We start from the raw sequence: 12,392 nt of genomic DNA on the forward strand, positions 1-12,392 counted from the left end.
AAATGAAAGGTCCTTCTCTCTCTGCACACTGCTGATTGGATGGCTCCTCATATGTGAAAATTTGTACTCTGTATAGCTGGTAGGTTTTCCTATGACATCCCTTCCCTGTCCCACCCTTGTCTTCCCAGGAAAAGCATATATTTTCCTTGTGGACAGCTGTCCATAAAGGTGGAAATGCTAGTAATACTTGAGCCTACTTAACCAGATGACAGTGAAACTTAGAAATTGATCCCAAGGTCCTCTGGCTCTCTACCCTGCATTTGCTTTGCTGAGGCTCTCTAAACAAATGAGGAAAAGGCTGTTGTTCAGAGGTAGTGACTCATATGCAGATGGATGGCCACAGCCACAGTGCGCCCCATCCCTGCCATCTCTCTTTGTCGTCCTCTGTCTGGCCCATGCTGCAGTGCCTTGCAGATTTGTTTGTATGCCTGACTTTGTCATCTGTTGCTGAGAGCTGAGAGGAAAATCTCCTGACTGGTAAGTGCCTGTGCTGTTTATCTCAGGGCAACCCACGTTTCTACACGCTTCAAGGCAGGCTTCAGAACTGGGTTACTTTTTATAAAGAAGTGCGTGTTGCCTGAGCCTCTATTAGTGTGGTTCAAACATGAGCACACAGATATGGGAAGGATTTTGCTGTGTAGGTCTGAGGACTGTGAGATGGAGATGATTCAGGAAGTCTATGACAGAGCTAGGATAGCAAAGTCAGTTTCTTGCTCAGGTCTTCCTATGTAGAAAACTGTGCTAGATACCACTGTGCATGGCAAGGGGCATGAATCTGGAAGTAAAACTGTCTTCCGTTTAAACTCTGAATCCTAATTTTGTCTCCTCTCCAAATCCCACTGATTATTAGCTGTTCAACACCTAGTTCTGGCCTTGAGGGTATCAGTAACTTCTCCCTCTCTGTTTATCATTGTGACAGATAAACTGGCACTGATGCATTGTAGGATAGCTTTGCCTTTGGACCATCTTAGTGTCACTTAGCATTTGAGAAATAAGTGGCTAGATTATAGAGAAGGAATTCTCAAACTTTATTATCTCTTGCCACATTTCTGGTCAAGCATGCACACAATCAAAACAAAACACCAAAGTGTGTAGTTAATCTCTTTCATGGAGTCATAGGAAGAAGAACTGTAGGCATCAGAATGTGATAGAAAGAGTGTTAGACATGGCGTTTAAGAGCACAGTTTGAAGTGCTGGCTCCATCACTTAGCTGTGGACTGTAGGCAAGCCACTTGGCCACATCATCATTTGTAAATTGGAAATTATACCACTTGCTCTGACTGTTTTGAAGAGTGACCCTAAGGAATTAATCTGAATCATTTTCACTTCCTTCCCTACCTCTGGAACTGTGATGTCTGATGGCCCTGGTTTCAAGAATGAACTAATGCCATTGTAGTGAGTCGTTTTAAAACTTGATGCCTTTCGGCCGGGCGTGGTGGCTCACGCCTGTATCCCAGCACTTTGGGAGGCCAAGGCAGGTGGATCATATGAGGTCAAGAGTTTGAGACCAGCCTGGCCAACATGGTGAAACCGCATTTCTACTAAAAATACAAGAAATTAGCCGGACATGGTGGCACACGTCTGCAGCCCCAGCTACTCGGGAGGCTCAGGCAGGATGGTCACTTGAGCCCTGGAGGTGGAGGCTGCAGTGAGCTGAGATTGTGCCACTGCACTCCAGTCTGAGCGACAGAGTGAGACTCCATCTCAAAACAAAATAAACTTTGATGCCTTTGAAAATAAATACAAAATTATTTTAATATATTTCTAACAAGTAGGCACAACAGAGAATGGTAGCAGACAACGGCTGCTCCTAGAATCACATTAAGAAAGGCACAGAAGAGAGTGAGTGAGGCTGGTCAGTATCAGGGGGCCTCTCCATCATCACCTGCGCACTCTTAGGACTCTTTTCTCCTCTCTGCACTGGAGTCCGAACAGATACGCCTTTCCTGTTGGGAACCAAGTGCCTTTAAGAAAGCACATATTGACTCCCACAATGAGTCAAACAGTGGTTTTTTTTGTTTGTAAAAGTAAAATCAGTCTTTTGGGTGTCACTTACAGTTTAAAAACAAAAAGGAAAAGAAAGGAAAAAGAAAAGGTTTTCCTCTTGGGCTTTAGCCTTGGCCTGAAACTGAGCTGATGTATTGTTATTATCACTTGAGAGCACAACAGCCTGAGGTCTAGTCTTCTCCTTAATATAGCTGGGGATGCCATTCCATGTGGTTTTAGAAATCCTTTGTTATTTCTGCTCACCTGCAGAGACAGGCCTCCTGGGAGTGGACCCCAGAGTCTGCAGCATCAGAACTCATCTCTCCCTGAGCTGGGATTAAATGTCATTGAACAAAATACTTAACAGCCTTTGTCAGCTGTGAATTCAAGCATATTTTGGTACTCAAAGACTTAGAATTTCTGTATTTGGTATAAAGTCAGATGATATGGTTTGGTGGTGTGTCCCACCCAAATCTCATCTCAAATTGTAATCTCCACGTGTCAAGGAAGGGGCCCTGGCAGAGGTGATTGGATTATGGAGTTGGCTTCCCCCCATGCTGTTCTCGTGATTGTGAGTTTTCATGAGATCTGATGGTTTAAAAGTGTGTGGCAGTTGCCCCCTTGCTCGCTCACTGGTGTGCATGCGTGCTCTGTCTCTCTCCTCCCCTCCCCTGCTGCTTTGTGAAGAAGGTGCCTGCTTCCCCTACGCCTTCCACCATGATTGTAAGTTTCCTGAGGCGGCCTCAGCCATGTGGAACTGTGAGTCAATTAAACCTTTTTTCTTTATAAATTACCCAGTCTCTGGTAGTTCTTTATAGTGTGAAAATGGACTAATACATTAGAAAATACTATTCTTACATTTTTGTATATTTATCTTGCTCTGTATTCATTTCCATTCCCCTCTGTATTAGTTTACTAGGAATTGTATAACAAAATACCATAAACAGGTGGCTTAAACAGCAGAAATGTATTTTATCATAGTACTGCAGGCTGGGAAGTCCAAAATCAAGGTGCTGGCGGGGTTGGTTTCTCCTGAGACTTCTCCTTGGCCAGTAGATGACTCCCTTCTTGCTGTGTCCTCATATCATCTTTCCCCTGTGCAAGCACATCCCTGGTATCTCTTCAAGTTTGTTTTGGTGTTTTTTTTTTTTTTTTTTTTGAGACAGAGTATCACTCTGTCACCCAGGTTGGAGTGTAGTGGCTTGATCTCGGCTCACTGCAAGCTCCACCTCCCGGGTTCGTGGCATTCTCCTGCCTCAGCCCCCCAAGTAGCTGGTACTATAAGCGTCCGCCACCACGCCTGGCTAATTTTTTATATTTTTAGTAGAAATGGGGGTTCACCGTATTAGCCAGGATGGTCTCAATCTCCTGACATTGTTATCCGCCCACCTCGGCGTCCCAAAGTGCTGGGATTACAGGCGTGAGCTACCGCGCCCAGCCTCTCTTCAGTAGAAGGGCACTAGTCATATTGGATAGGTCCACACCCTTATGACCTTCTTTAACCTTAATTACTGTCTCAAATTTAAAGCCTTTAAATTTGAAACGTGCTATTCTCTGGGCCTCTGGAAAATCATTGGTCCCTAGATAGCAAGTAGAATAATGATAATAAATGGTCCCCCTTCTAAAATGTTTAACTTATTTATCTTCAGTTATTGGTGAAAGAAGAGTAAGTTTTTAAATAATATGTTACATTTGAGAAAAATTGAAGTGTGCAAAATCATATTAAAAGTCAGTAAGAGGCCAGGTGTGATGGCTCACACCTGTAATCCTAGCACTTTGGGAGGCCAAGGTGGGCAGATTGCTTGAGCTTAGGAGTACGAGACCAGCCTGGGCAACACAGTGAAACCCCATCTCTACTAAAATACAAAAAATTAGCTGGGCGTGGTGGCAGGCACCTACAGTCCCAGCTACTCGGGAGGCTGAGGCAGGAGAATCGCTTGAACCCGGCAGGCGGAAGTCGCGGTGAGCCAAGATCGCACCACTGCACTCCAGGCTTGGTTACAGAGCGAGACTCTTTCCCCCAGCACCCCCCAAAAAAAAAGTCAGTCAGAGTATTAAAAACAGGGCCCCAGATAGTTCATAGCTTTGGCATATAGAAGAGTTTTGAAGGTGGAATTACAAGCACATCGAGTAGTTACCTCTGTCCCTGGATTAAGCCACCTAGTTCTGGATTGAAAACACATTTGCTAGTTCTACCTGAAGCAATTAAATCCTGGGAAAACATAAGCCCAGAATGCCAGTTTACCAACTTACAGTGAGAATGAGAGCTCCGTTATCAAAGAAACACTGAAAGAGCAAAGACACTAAGTCAGTCTATGTTTGGATTGGTGTAGATTTCTCTCATGCCATTTGCCATATTGTATTGAAAGTATCTGTGTCTTTTCCCCCTACTTAAAATAAGTAACTTTTCCAGAAACTTCTTGGGTTCTTAGGTATTATGGTTGGGAATCAGATAGAGAGATGAATAAGAATGACTAAAAAAAAAATAGTGACAAGGCTAACCTATAGTGATCTCAGCAAAATGGTGTTCCATTTTGGATGTTCCAGGCTCCTGCCCACCAGCAGAAAAATTAAAAAATCAGTAGCTATCTGAACCAACATTGTAGAAGCTCTGAAATCAGTCAAACGAAGATTATAGCAACCGAGCAAACATCTAACCAAGAAGAGCCATCTTTAAACCAGTAGGAAACACCTGTGGCATTTTTACACACCCTTGCCCTACGTGCTCGCTGGCATAGTAGCTGCTTTGGTCTTGTACAGGCAACAGCTATTCCCCAGCTTTTCTCTCAAACCGGAGGGAACAGAGCAGACCTTATTTGCAAATTAATGTGTATGTCTGTTCCATCCTTTCTGGGGGATACCTGAAGGCCTAATGCAAGGTGCTTGTCTCTGTCCTGTATAACCAGGGAAACAGGCAGTAAAACCAGTGGGCACTGCTAGTAAAAGCTACAGAGTGACTATAAACCTACAGATGCCTGAAGAGATTCTGGCTGGACGTGTACAGTAGGCCCTCTAAGGCCCAGAGGAGAAGCTGGGTGAGATTCTTAGGAAATTAAGACTCTCAAAAGCATCCACATAAATGAAGGAAAGTAGAAAGCCATGCTCATGTCAGGCAAGACACATGATCAGAAAAGCCCGAAAAGATACTAAGATTCATCCCAGGCTGGTCTCTAGATTCAGAATAAGCCCAGCTAAGAGATGAAGGAGTACCCCTGCACAGAGCTGGTCTACAAAACTCAGAGAGGCAGCTATAATATGCTCTTTTTTTTTGGCGTTGGTGGGGCGGGGGTGTTGTTTTAGCGTTCGTTCATTTCAGCGTTTGGCACTTAAGACAGTCTTGATTATACTTATAATAGCTGAACACAAGGTTAAGGAACCTTAGTAACCACACTTGGAAAGGAATAGTCTTTGCAAAAGAAAGTTCTGAGTTTCAAATGAACTCCTACAGCCTTAAACAATAATTTTTTTAAAAAAACACAGCAAATCTTGGGGAAGGGGACAATCTGATTTCCAGAGTTACCGTATTATAATAATCGAATGCCAGATTTTCAACAACAGCATCAACAACAACAACAAAAAATAACAAAGCATACAAAGAAACAGGAAGACATGGCTCATTTAAAGGAACTAAGTGGATTGACAGAAACTGTCCCAGAGGCAGCACGGATATTGGACTTACTAGCCAAAGCTATTTGTTTAAAATATGCACAAACACCTAAGGGGAGAACATGGACAAAGAACTAAAGGCAATCAGGCAAACAGTCCCTGAACAAAAGGACACTATCAATAAAGACATAGAAATTACAGAAATGAAACAAACAGATTTTGGAGCTGAAAATACAGTAACTGAAATGAAAAATTTACTAGAGGGGTTCAACAGCAGATTGATGCAGATAGAAGAAAGAACTAGCAAAGTAGAAGTTAGGACGATTATCAAGTTTGAGGAGCAAAAAGAAAAATAATGAAGAAAAGTGAACACAGTCTAAGTGACTCATGGGACTACCAAGTGGACCATCATATGCATTGTGAGAGTTTTAGAAGGAGGAGAAATATGGGGCAGGAAGATTATTTTAAGAAATAATGAAGAATAAACTCCCCAAATTTGATGAAGGGCATAGATCCACAAATCCGAGAATCTCACTAGACTTTAAGTAGAATCAACCAAAGAGACTCACACTGAGACACATGATCAAACTTGACAAAGAGAAATTCTTAAAAGTACCCAGAGAGAGGTGACTCAGCAGATACAATTAATCTTCAAGAAGACTATAAGCTGAATTCTTACCAGAAACCTTGGAGGCCAAAAGGAAGTGGGGTGATATATTTAAAGTGCTGCAAGAAAACAATTGTAAACCACAAATTCTATATCCAGCAAAACCATCCTTCAGCTATGAAGCAGAAATTAAGACATTGCCAGATAAATGAAAGCGGAGGGAGTTCATTACCACCAGACCTCTACAGGAAATATGAAAGGGAGACCCGCAGGTTGAAATGAAAGAATACTTAGACAATAACTCGAAGGTGTATGAAGATACTGAGATCTCCGATAAAGGTAATTACATGAGTTAATACTTATAATTTTGGTTTATAATTGTGATTTTTGAAGAAATTATAACACAAATCCAGGTCAGTTAGGCCCTGATTAAATCCCAGTAGGTTAGACTCTGGTAAGACAATTTTTCTTTTGGGCAGGACTTGTTAAGGACAGAATGCTTTAGAGGTATTTCAAAATGGCTAACATTTCCCCTCCCTATGCCAGGAGCACGAGGGGATTTTTCTCCTGTCTTCAGTGAGAGAACCAGGTAGGGCCTCTGGAGATAAAACTCACAAGAATGTCTGGGGGGTCTGCTAAGACTGGGCCCCATGGAGTTTTTAACTCTCAGACTTGTTGGCACTGAGACTCCAACGATTCATCAATTATAGTTTAGGTTTTCCTACTCTAGTACTGGTGGTTCCTGCAGAGGCTTCTTCTCCTGAGTTTCTGCTCTGCAGGTTGGGATTCTCTATCTGCCTGTCTGTCTCTCCAATCTGGAGACAGTGTTTTGACCTATGACCTCAATTCTCGGACAAATCTAAGAAGAGTTGTTGATTTTCAGGTTGTTCAGCATTTTACTTGTCGTCAAGATGGAAGAGGGCTTCTAAGCTGTTTGCATGCTAGACTGAGAACCAGAAGTACTGTGTGTTGGTTTTGTATCCTGCAGCCTTGCTGAACTCATTTATTTATTCTGATATTTTTAGTGTTAGAATATGTAGGGTTTTCTATGTCTAAGATCATGCCAGCTACAAACAGAGATAATTTTCCTACTTCCTTTCCAACTTTGATTCCTTTTTTGTCTTTTTCTTGACAAATTTCTCTTGCTAGAAATTCCAATATCATGTTGAATAGAAGCGGTGAAAGTGGGCATCGTCTTGTTCCTGATTGTAGGGGAAAAACTTTGAGTCTTTCACCACTGAATATGCTGTCAGCTGTAGGTTTTTCATATATGACCTTTATAATGTATAGAAAGTTCTTTCTATTCCTAGTTTGCTGAGTGTTTTTATCTTGAAAGGTTGCATTAGGTCAGATGCTTTTTCTGCATTAGTTGGGATGATCATGTGGTTTTTTTCCCCTTCACTTTATTAATATGTTGTAATACTGTAATTGATTTTTATATGTTTCAGGAAGAAATCCCACTTGTTAGGTACTTAACTCTTGCTGCCTCTAGTCATCTTTCCACCCAAGGGGAGTGGGGACGGAGACACAGTGGTGAAGGTCACAGCCCAAGGGCATAGTCTTACTGAAAGACTGAGACCTAATCATAGGTCTATAGAATGCTTCCCTCCTACACACACACCTTACCCACCATAACATTAAAGGCTTGTTTACTACAGTTTATTTTCCTGGGTAATCATGTCTGGCTTTCAACAAAAAGTACAAAAAGCAAAAACAGTTTGAGGAAATGGAGCAAGCATCAGAACTCTGATATGAAAGAGATGTTGGAATTATCAGACTGAGCATTTAAAACAACTCTGATTAATATGCTAAGGGTTCTAATAGAAAAAGTAGATAACATAAGTAGATAACATGCAAGAACAGATGCACAGTGCAAGCAGAGAGATGGAAATTTTCAGAAAGAATCAAAAGGAAACACTAGAGATAAAAAAACTGTAGCAGAAATGAAAAATGTTTTTGATGGACTCAGCCTCTGAGCTTGAGGATATGCCAGCAGAAACATCCAAAACTGAAAGCACAGAGAGAAAGATGACCTAAAAAATGGAACAGAATATACAAGAAACGTGGGGCAACCACAGAAGATGTAACATACTTGTAAATAATACCAGAAACAGAAGATAAGAACAAAAATTTTTGAAGCAATTATGACTGAGAATTTCCCCAAATTAATGCCAGACACTAAACCACAGATCCATGAAGCTCAGAAAACACCAAACAGGATAAATGCCAAAAAAAAAAAAAAATCTAGGCATATAATAATCACACTGCAGAAAATCAAAGATAAATAAAACATAAGACAGAGGGGAAAAGTACCTTAGCTATAGAGGAGGAAGAGTAAGAATTACATCATACAGTATTTGGATTGTATAGTAATTCTGTGTTTAACTTTTCAAGGAACTGCCAAACTTTTCATGGTGGCTGCACCATTTTACATTCGCATCAGCAGTGGACAGGGTTTGGGTTTCTCCACATCCTCACCAACACTTATTATTTCCCCCCTTTGAAAGAAATCATAACCATCCTAATGGGTGTGAAGTGGTGTCTCATTGTGGTTTAGATTTAATTTCCTTAAAGGCTAGTGATGTTGAGCAGCTTTTCATGGTATATCTTCTTTGGAGGCATGTCTGTTCGAATTCTTTGCCAATTTTAAAATTTGTTCATTTGTGTGTTTTTTTGTGAGTTGTAGGAGTTCTTTATATGTTCTGGATGTTAATCCCTTATCATATATATATGCTTTGTAAATATTTTCTCCCATTCTGTATATTGTCTTTTCACTTTCTTGGTAGTGTCCTTTGATGTTTGAATTTTTTTTGATGAAGTCCAATTTACCTATTTGGTTCTTTTGTTGTCCATGCTGTTGGTGTCATATCAAATCATTGCCTAACTCAGCGTCATGAAGATGTTTCTCTATGTGTTCTTCCAAAATTTTATAGTTTTAGTTCTTAAATTTAGGTGTTTTATATGTTTTAAGCTAATTTCTGTATTTGACTTAATATAAGGGTCTGACTTCATCGTTTTGCATGTGGATATCCAGTTTTCCCAGCACCATTGTTGGAAAGGTTGTCCTTTCTTCATTAAATGATTTTGGCATCCTTGTGGAAAATCATTTGATCATATATGCAAGGATTTATTTCTGGGCTATTCTTTTCCTTTGATCTGCATGTCTGTCTTTATGCTGTGGGGGGACCCCACACTGTTTTAATCACTCTAGCTTTGTAGTAAGTTTTACAATCAAATGTTGAAATACAATAAAGATGAATAAATATGTTTTTTTTTTAATCCTAAAATGTTAGCTCCATGAGAGCACAGATTTTTATCTATCCTTTTTTTTTTTTTTTTTTTGAGATGGAGTCTCATTCTGTCGCCCAGGCTGGAGTGCAGTGGCCTGATCTCAGCTCGTTGTAACCCCCACCTCCTGGGTTCAAGTGATTCTCCTGTCTCAGCCTACTGAGTAGCTGGGATTACAGGCTTGTGCCACCATGCCCGACTAATAGATTTTTATATATCTTATTCTTGTATTAGCCCTAATATCTAGGCAGGTATCTAGTACATAATTAGAGATAAATAAAAACTGTTGAACGGCCAGGCGCGGTGGCTCACCCCTGTAATCTCAGCACTTTGGGAGGCCGAGGTGGGTAGATCACCTGAGGTCAGGAGTTCGAGACCAGTCTGGCCAACGTGGTGAAACCCTGTCTCTACTAAAAATGCAAAAATTAGACAAGTATGGTGGCAGGCACCTGTAATCCCAGCTACTTGGGAGGCTGAGACAGGAGAACTGCTTGAACCTGGGAGGCGGAGGTTGCATTGAGCCGAGATCACACCACTGCACTCCAGCCTGGGTGAGAAGAGTGAAACTCTGTCTCAAAAAACAAAACAAAAACTGCTGAATGAATGGAATTTCCCAGAGAGCTTAGAGTATGATGGACAGGCCAAAATAGACAGGAAATTGAATAGGAATAACAGCATTTGACAAATTAGCAGTTTTCCTTTTTCCTCCTTCCAAAAAACCCTTTGCTCAGTCTTAAATAATGTAACTTCAGTATGAGAATTCCTGTAGCACTGGATTCAATGTGTGCACAATTAAACTTCAGCAGCCACCGCTGCAAGCGGGCTCCCAGAACCCATCTCCTTAGTAGTTCTCTCGGAATCTACATTTTAAAGTGGCACCTTGGTCTATTGGGGATGGGCAAGAAAGGAGTTCTAGAGTATTAGTAAATTTAAGGATTATTTGGAAATAGAAGGATAATTCTGAGGAAGGACTCTCAGCGTGGGACCTTATTTGAGGTAGTGCCCAGCTATTGCAGATAGTCATTTAAGCTAGAACTTCACGTGACTTGTAGTGATCCTCTGCTCTGGAGTCTTCCTGGGACATACTGCCTTCTAGGATTAGTATAAAAAGCTACCTGTATTTAAGTCTCATGTGTAGTTCATGAAAAATAAAATACAAAGCTGCTTGTGAAACTTATCTAGGATAGTTGAGCAAGAGAGTGGTCAGGCCAAGTCTTCATTAAGAAATATAAAGCAGGCCGGGCGCGGTGGCTCACGCCTGTAATCCTAGCACTTTGGGAGGCCAAGGCGGGCAGATCACGAGCTCAGGAGATCGAGACCATCCTGGCTAACACGGTGAAACCCCGTCTCTACTAAAAATACAAAAAACTAGCTGGGCGTGGTGGCGGGTGCCTGTAGTCCCACCTACTCGGGAGGCTGAGGCAGGAGAATGGCCTGAACCCGGGAGGCGGAGCTTGCAGTGAGCTGAGATGGCGCCACTGCATTCCAGCCTGGGCAACAGAGCAAGACTCCGTCTCAAAAAAAAAAAAAAAAAATGTATAAAACATTCATTTCTTTGCCATAACGCTGAGGGATAAAAGAAGTGACAATTGCCATTATTTAGCTTCTTTGAGGTTGTAAGAAACAAATTGGTTTAGTTTACCTTCCAAGTTTATTATAAAGATACATATCTCAGTTGGCCTTCATGAAAATTAAACATCATTTACCTTTTATGTCCTCTAGTTCACCTGTTGTTATCAACTCTAGTTTTCCACCATTTTGACCAAGCAGCCTATATCTCCTTATAATGTACTTCTATTTCTCTAGACTGTAAGCTCTCCCATTTTCTTATTTCTCTTGGCTTCATACTTCTTAAGAGAAAAGATGTGATTGAGTTGTCCAGTTATTATCCAGGTGAGCAGTGCTCTCGTGACACCTCTCAGTCAGTTGATGGTCTTTGGGCCAGAGCTGATCTCTGGTCATAGTCCCTTGTAGCCAGTGTCGGTGTCTCATCTAAGTTATGGTGATCATACTGAAGAAATGTTTATGGTCACTTTCCTTAGAAGAAACTTGTGTGGCCTTGGTAGAGACGCAGAGCCTCATATATCATTCTTTAGTGATGCATCACTGGGAGCTTTCATTTTGAAGAAGTAGAAAGGGCTGCACATGCACGGGATGTATTTCTGGCTTCCAGAGGGAGTAGCCGTGGTTATCCAAACAAAATAAAATTATCTGCACTTGTTCTTTGTTCTATAACCTTTTGTAGAAGTGTTTTAGGAACCAATAGCAATTCAGGTATATTATACTTCTGTTTTCCATCCCTCTTTATTGGATTATTCTTTAGGGCTTTTGCTAGAATTAGTGAAATCTGACTATTGAGAAAGACAAGATCCATGTAGCTGGGCCGTTAAAGAAGATAAAGGAAAAGAATGGGCTGCGTGAGGCTGCCCAATATGCGAGGAGTTAAAGCAGCTTGGAGCAGGGTTGTGCTGTACATTTTCTTTAGCAGTTATCATAAGCCAGGACCCAGAGGCCTTCATAGGGGTGTTCTGTATGAAGTCCTTCTTTGGGGACGGCATATTTTATTAGGGGCATGACAGCTGAAGAGTAATATTTTGTAGGTGGTCTATGTACCTGCTTGATCTTCTCTCCAAGATTAGTTGAGAAATTTTGAGACTGTGGAAAACAGGTTTCTGATTACCCATAAGGAATCAGATGCTGGTTTTGAAAGGGATTGCCGTGCAAGTAGCTATCTTGCTTTCATCAGTGATACGAACTTAGCTTCATGAAAATTACCGTGTTATATTATTATTTTTCTCATTTCAACAAAGATCGGTGAAAACTTCGTGGACTGGAACCACCGGGTTGCTCGTACAGCAAGGTGGACTCCTAGCTGGTTGATAACCATACCCAGAGTGTTGATGCC

General features: G+C 41.3%; 1 protein-coding gene across 1 annotated transcript in view; it reads left to right on the top strand.

Moving 5' to 3' along the window:
* The window catches only part of JAM3 (junctional adhesion molecule 3), a 73,087-nt gene that overhangs the window by 47,850 nt on the left and 12,845 nt on the right, over positions 1-12,392 (top strand).

This window comes from Theropithecus gelada, chromosome 14, assembly GCF_003255815.1.
Source record: "Theropithecus gelada isolate Dixy chromosome 14, Tgel_1.0, whole genome shotgun sequence".
Lineage (NCBI taxonomy): Eukaryota > Metazoa > Chordata > Mammalia > Primates > Cercopithecidae > Theropithecus > Theropithecus gelada.